At 39.1% G+C, this 6,917-nt stretch overlaps 1 protein-coding gene across 1 annotated transcript in view; it reads right to left on the reverse strand.

Annotated features, from left to right (window-relative positions):
- The window catches only part of KCNIP1 (potassium voltage-gated channel interacting protein 1), a 201,458-nt gene that overhangs the window by 171,390 nt on the left and 23,151 nt on the right, over positions 1-6,917 (reverse strand). The gene's annotated exons all lie outside the window — the stretch shown is intronic.

Raw genomic sequence — 6,917 nt, forward strand, 5'->3', positions numbered from 1 at the left:
ATGAGAGATGGTTGTACCTCGGGGGCAGGGAACTTTGGGATGAAGGGCTGCATAAATATTATTCTTAGGCTTTAATGAAGCAAGTTCATCTAAGGAGAGGGATTTCTCCACAGATGCTGACTCAGCAGTAGGATATCTTCCCTTATCTTCCCTTGTGTTAGGTTTATCAGCTGCAAAGTACCATCAAGCTGCCTTCCCTGCAAGGATTCCCACAGAGCCTGGCCAGGCTGTCTCTGTTCTGTCCCACCCTACATTTCATCCACCTCAGGAGATGTGTGTGGATGGGGAATCATCCTGGAATAGGTTTTAAGTCATGCATTCCATCCAGGGAGCTGCAAATGTGATTTACCTTATAATTTCTGTACTGTCATAAGTCCTGTTTAGATGCTAATATAACTCTTCAGTTTTCTCTAATTGTATTCCCAGTTACACGTCCACAGGGTCCCCAGTCGTTTTCCCACATTTGGCTATATCATACCCAGGAATTTTTTTTCCCTGGAACTACTAGCTTCTCTACAAAATATAACTTCCGTTTTCTAAAATCATTTTTAAGTCGAATTCGTACAAAATTCTAGCTGGAACACCACACTGAGCATTAGGAGCAACCTGAAGAGACATGTCAAGAAGTTGGAGGTGCCTCACCCTGATTGAGCTCAATTTTGCACCAATACCTAGTGCATTCACAGCACCAGCCTGGGGAAAGAAATTCTTGAGTCCCTGTTCCAACAAAGACTGACTTCTTCATACAAAAGCACATTCAGTAACTAAGGACAGAGAACCCAACCTCTCATCTGCCTGTTTAGCAAACTTTGCCTCTTGGATTTTCTAAAAGGTATGAGAGGAGGGGTCTGGCACTCAGAAGTATCTCTCACGGCACTTGGATCTTTCCACCCCCTAAAATGTATGCTGTCAAATCCCTGAAATATCTGGCAATCTCTCTTTCCAAATGGCTCACTTTATTGCTATCATTTGTTCTATACAAATCCACAGTAAAAACCTCTATGCTGAAACAAAGGGAGATTTCCTTTTAAAATACTAAATTTCTTTCCAGCATTATATTTGGCAGATAAAATACAGAAATTACATGTTTACTCCACTCAAAAAATTATTCCCCATTTGACAACCCTAGGTACAGCTGTGAAAATGAATATGCTTTTTTACAGCCCTAATCATGGCATCTCCAAAATCACTATGGAGATGGGACCAAAACCAGAAGCACAACCTGGAATTATCACAGTGAGAAATAATCACATAAATAACTTTGTTTGCCTAAATCCTGTTTCTCCATACGAGCTCAGTAATTCTGGTAACCCAGAAGCTTGATGCAATATCTTTTTCTCTTATTCAGGGTGATTCATGTGTTTCTGAGTGTAAAGAAGACACAGGGAGGTTGGAAATTTGGCTTAAGCATCCTTCAACAACGTTTGGAACAGACACTTCAGTTAGAAAAGATACCAGAGTAAGAAGGAAAAGCTTGACTTTGCCTTTTTTCTTCATTCCACCCACATCCTTAAACTGACATTTTTAAGACATGAATGATACCTGTGACTGATCTATGTACAGATTATATCAGCACCACAAGTAAACCATGCCTGACTTGCTTAACTTTTCCTTAGCAGGCAGTCCTTGCTAGATGCAGATGAAACATGGACACCCCATGCCAGACAGCACTCTGAAATCCACAATTTATCTCAATTCTCTTAGTGCCTGGGAAACACAAAGAGAAAACTAAATCCAACTACTTTCCAGTTTTCAAAGAGCAAGACTGCTCATCTTGGCTTTTCTTCTGCCCCCATTGCCAAGCTGTCTTCATGCTCAGAAAGAGTCCTTTCACACCAGCCACTGCAAGAAACATCAGGAAGAACAAAGCTGCAGGCAGTATCTTACTCCTGCACTGTTAAGGCTTTCCAAGGATGTGTAGGCAGGTGAATGTGTTACTTGGTGCCAGGAAAAAAGACACAGCAACAAAATTTCTCATTGCTGTTATTTCTGTTTTATTCATATATATGATCTAATTGAGGATCAGATCAAAAACAGCCACCAGGACAAGTTCAAATTCCCCTAGTTCTACATCTGGCCCTGTGACTTTGAGTGCTGGGTCCACAGCTGATACTTAACAAGAATGGATAAACAAATATATTAGTCTAGATATAAACAAATAAAAAACATTAAATAAAAGCTCTTAGTCCTATGCAATGAATACACTTTCTGATAGAGTGGGTAAGACTTAATTTGATCTCAAATTAGATAAAGCTTTAGATCAAGAGAAAAAATTCTAAATGAAGGCAAATGTTTGTTTTACAAACAGGAGATAACTCCTTTGTGCACAGGGTAGCATCTGCTACTGCTCTCAACACAGCAGCCAATAGAATTGATTGTGGGATCTGCATCCTTGCTGCTGCCCCAAGGATGACAAGGAGATGAGACAAAGCACAGCAAATGACCTGTGGCTGGGAAAGCTGTGAGAACTACAGTGTTCCTCCGGAAAACTTGTTACTACAAAATTGCCTCAGCTGCAGACACACAGCATCATTTTACAGCTGTGTCCCTTCCAGTCTCACTCATCCAGGCCTCCTCCAGGTACAGTGCCTTGATTGTGAGAAGATGGGGACTGCCAGTACCATATTTCAATCACAATCTATTTTTTTTTAACATGTTAACTAAAGATAGCAATAGTGATGAAAAGCCAAAAGTCTTGTGTGAACTGAAAGAACAGAGCAAAGCTAACTGATCCCTCACTATCTCTGCTCTCACGGAACTCTTATCACCAAAGGAAATTCTGGAACAGAATTTCCTCAGGAAACAAGTTACACGAATCAGTATTAAGACACGATTGTTTTCAGGTCCTACCTCTCCTGATTTCCAGGCCAGCAGGATCCAATCTGCCAGACTTCACAAGTTTTGCTAGTCTGAATAAAGAACAAATGCAACATTTGGAAAAGCATAAAACACAAAGAAAGTGCTAGGGTTTGCAGAACTATTTCAATATAGCATCTGCCTCTCTTTGCAAAACGTTTGACATGAAGTCTGCAGCTGAATAAAATTTCAATTTATTACTCTATGCAAAGCCTCACATGAAGTTATTTTAAAAGAAGGCAACTATTAATTAGTCCTAATGAGGATACAATTTGCTTTCAGCAGATTTGTTTTACTGAAAACAGCAGAAACAATTGAGCTGAACAACAAAATGAGCTGCAATTAGAAGCTGAATGTCCATTGGCCCTAGAGCAATATATGTAGCTGACAGCTAATGACAAACTGAAAACTGAGAGGAAAAAAAATGCACAGAGCTACTTTTATTCCTTGACAACTCTTTATTAAGAGCCAAAACACATCTAGGAATTACAGCAGATCTGGAAGGGAATCACAAGACTATTACCTCTCTGGCAATCTGAGAAGTCAAAACCATAGAAAGGGTGAATTCAGTGCTAAGTGTTGAGAGGATTCAGATCAATGGACCACTGTTATAGACACAAATGCTAATTCCTGAAATGTTGAACACTATTCTCACCAAAAATCAGGGAGAAAATAAAACTCTCTAGCACTATATTTGAAATGATAGAGAATGTGGCATTACTTTACTTTCTGGCCAAGATGTGCCAAAGAAAATATTCCAAACATATATGCTTTTGTAAGATTTCCCCCCAAATTTTATACAGTCAAAACCCATGGAGATGCACTGTTTCAAAATTCACTGGTCCAGAGTTGAGCAACCCCCAGTATTCAGTTTCCAACTGGATCTGAATCTCCTAGCCTCCCATGTTAATCAGATCTCCATTCTTCGATTTTTTTATTAGTCTTTTCCAGACCAGATGTCTCCAACTCTTCCAGAGGCAGGCGGCATCTGAGGGTAGATTTCATAGACAGCCTTTGACGCCTTTTATCTTTCTGGGTACCTTTGGGCTACTCCCAGTCTGTTGGCATGTTAAGCCCATCTCCTTAGAGTGATTCTACATCTCTTAAAAAAACTAAAGAAAATTCCTTTCTCCAAGGCAAAGTCAAGTCAAGCCTAACCAGAGAGACAAAAATTTAAAAGATATATGGTTTCCAACAATAGGTATTACACAAGTGAGATATATCCTCGGACAAAATCAGACAACCCCAATTTCTGACTATGCTGAAAGTTTGTTATTCAGGTTTGCCTGCTACTGTCTATACAGCTCAGCATGTAACAGTGAGATAGCAAAAGTCACAGTGGCAGATAAAATAAGGTGGAAGAGGACATTGTCTTGGAGCAACCCCCATGCCCCCCTTGTACTACTGACAACAAACTGGGCAGAGCACGGGGCAGAAACTCTCCAAAGCCACCTCTCCCTTGCTAGGCAAAGGCAGTTATCATCTTGTGCCCATGTACTAAAGCAAGGATAAACAATAATATTGTGTAATACTTCTAAATCCACAGTTCTAAGTTCACTTTGTGTTGTGAGTTTGTTTGGTTTTATGAGTTTTGTGGGTTGGTTTTTTTTTTTTTGGTTTTTTTTTTTTTTTTTGTGGTGGTGGTTAAATTTATTTATTCATTTATTTATTTATTTAATTTTAAACATTGAGGGCTCCTCTACCTGGAATAACATTATTGAGAACTGATTACACATACAAGATCCAGATTTAGAAAGCACGTGCTCTTACTCTCTGAGTGAAAAACATGCCTCTTTTCTCTGAAAGCAGTGTGTACCCACAGACAGTTGGATGCAGCCGTTAAGAATCCTCTCTAAATTCAGTTTCAAGACTCAGTAGTTAAAGAGTTCTCAGTAACTTCGAAGAGGAATAACAGCAATTTTGCTTTACTGCAGATATGACATGTCTAGGGGAGGCTCATCACAAAATAGCTACCTTCCACTCAGGGAGTCATCAGAACTTCAGAGCCACCACACTGTGAAGTTGGAAGCTAAACAAACCATTCAAAATTCATAGTAAAGTATCTGTGTAAAAACATTCCGAGGACACTCTCAACCCTCGTGAAATTGGTGAGTTAACAGCAAATCCATCAGTTTGCTAATGTAGCTACTTTAGAGGAAGCAGCCAGTCCTAAAGTTTACCTGTGCTTGATGTAGGCATGCCAACATTTAGCACCATATATATATATATATATATATATATACATATATACATATATATGTTCCTTGTTCAAGAGCCACGGCTTCTTTTTATGAAGGCCATTAAATATGACAATGTACCACACTACGAATATGTTTCAATTAGGAAGAGGGAGCTAATAACTTTGCAGGGCTCTCTGAAGATCCAAACAACTGTGCTCATTTCACAGCTTAGTGATTCCTTAGAAGCATTAGAGAGTCCTGGAAATAAAATGACAATACTTATTAAATTGGCTTTATCTCAGCCAGTGAGATTTTCTTATGCCCTAATGTGAAAACAACCCTTATGGATGATCAGCTTAAAAGAACTGAATACGGAGTTCTGAGCAACTGAAAGATACAGCTTCTTTATTTTTTTCCCTTTCCCCCCTTCTAACACCTGAACTGCTCTTCACATTAGAGTCAAAAAGGAGTTCAGAGTTTGCAAATTCACCTAGCTTCCGTTTGACTACAGACATTATTTATATAATCTGACTCAGATTTGCAGCAAGACCCGCCTGTTACACAGGGCAGCTTAATGTGCAACAGGTCACCTGCAAACACTGAATAAGTTTAATTCATGTGACATTACAAGAACAAACTGTTCAGTAGCATGTGGGATCAAACCAGACTCCCCTGAAGTTTCAGCATCCCAGCAAAGTCAGATGGATTCCTTGGGAGGATCAAGCACTCTCTGAAGGAACACATCCTGCAACGGCCGGCCTTGAGGAGCAGAAGGGCTGGAACAAAGCACTCTGCAATACAGATGGTGCCCAAAGGACAATAGCGAGTACTCACTGCAGAGCAGTACAGCAGGTAAACACCAGAAGCTCTTGTTCCCTGCCATTGCTGAAATGTTTACAGTCTTCTCATACTTTTATTTACAAAGCAAAACCTACAATCCTTGTGTGCTTACATTTACACAATGTCTCTTTCAGAGCAACCTATCTTCTCTCAGTGATTTTTCTTCCATTATCACTCTACAGGGAAAATAAATCCACAGAAATATATATTAATTCCCTTTATCAGATAGCTACTTGCAGTTCTGAGGCTAGTAATTTGAAGTGCAGCTACTTCATTAATTTACAGATATGGCAAGATTTTCCAAGTTGGTGCCTTGCTCATTTTTAAAAGAATTATGCAAAATTATCACTCAAATGAAATCTATTTTGGCCATTGGGGTTAAGGTGTACGGGGAGAGGAGACAAAAGACAAACCTTCACTTTGAGCATTCATGAATTTCATTCAGTGCAGCTTACTTTGTATTCTACTTTGAATCCTGAACCAGAGAACCCAAAAATCACTTACAATGAATTCCTCATTAAAAGCCTGACTATTCCTTAAGTCAGCAGAGACTGCCTCGATGAAATATCCTGTCTTGATTACTAAGCATTTAAAATGATATAAACTCCACTCAACCAGATCCTGCTCTATCTGGAAATAAGTTTTGTTCATAAGACTCTTTTTTCCAAACTTCAAATGTCAATTTTAAAATTTCTCTACATCACTTCTCAAGTATTATAAAATTACTATGATCATAAATCTTTCTAATCTTGATGATAGTAGCAGACTTCCTCTTACTTAGCTATAAATGTCTATCAGACGGTTATCTAAATCCAGGTTAGCTTTGTGTGCTCTCTTCTGGATCTGTAATAATACAAAAGGGTCCTACTGAAGGAGATTCATCAGTTATCTTTAGACAGCATGAACATTCTGAGCTTGTCAACTTAAAATCTTTTACCAAAAGCGAGTTTAGAAGAACAGCTTAAATTTAAACAGCTAATTAGGAGGTACTTAAAGCGGAGAGGGAGGGGCAAATACCCTACCCTTGTTTACAGTTTTCTC

This window comes from Sturnus vulgaris, chromosome 15 (assembly GCF_052056855.1).
Source record: "Sturnus vulgaris isolate bStuVul1 chromosome 15, bStuVul1.hap1, whole genome shotgun sequence".
Classification (NCBI taxonomy): Eukaryota; Metazoa; Chordata; class Aves; order Passeriformes; family Sturnidae; genus Sturnus; species Sturnus vulgaris.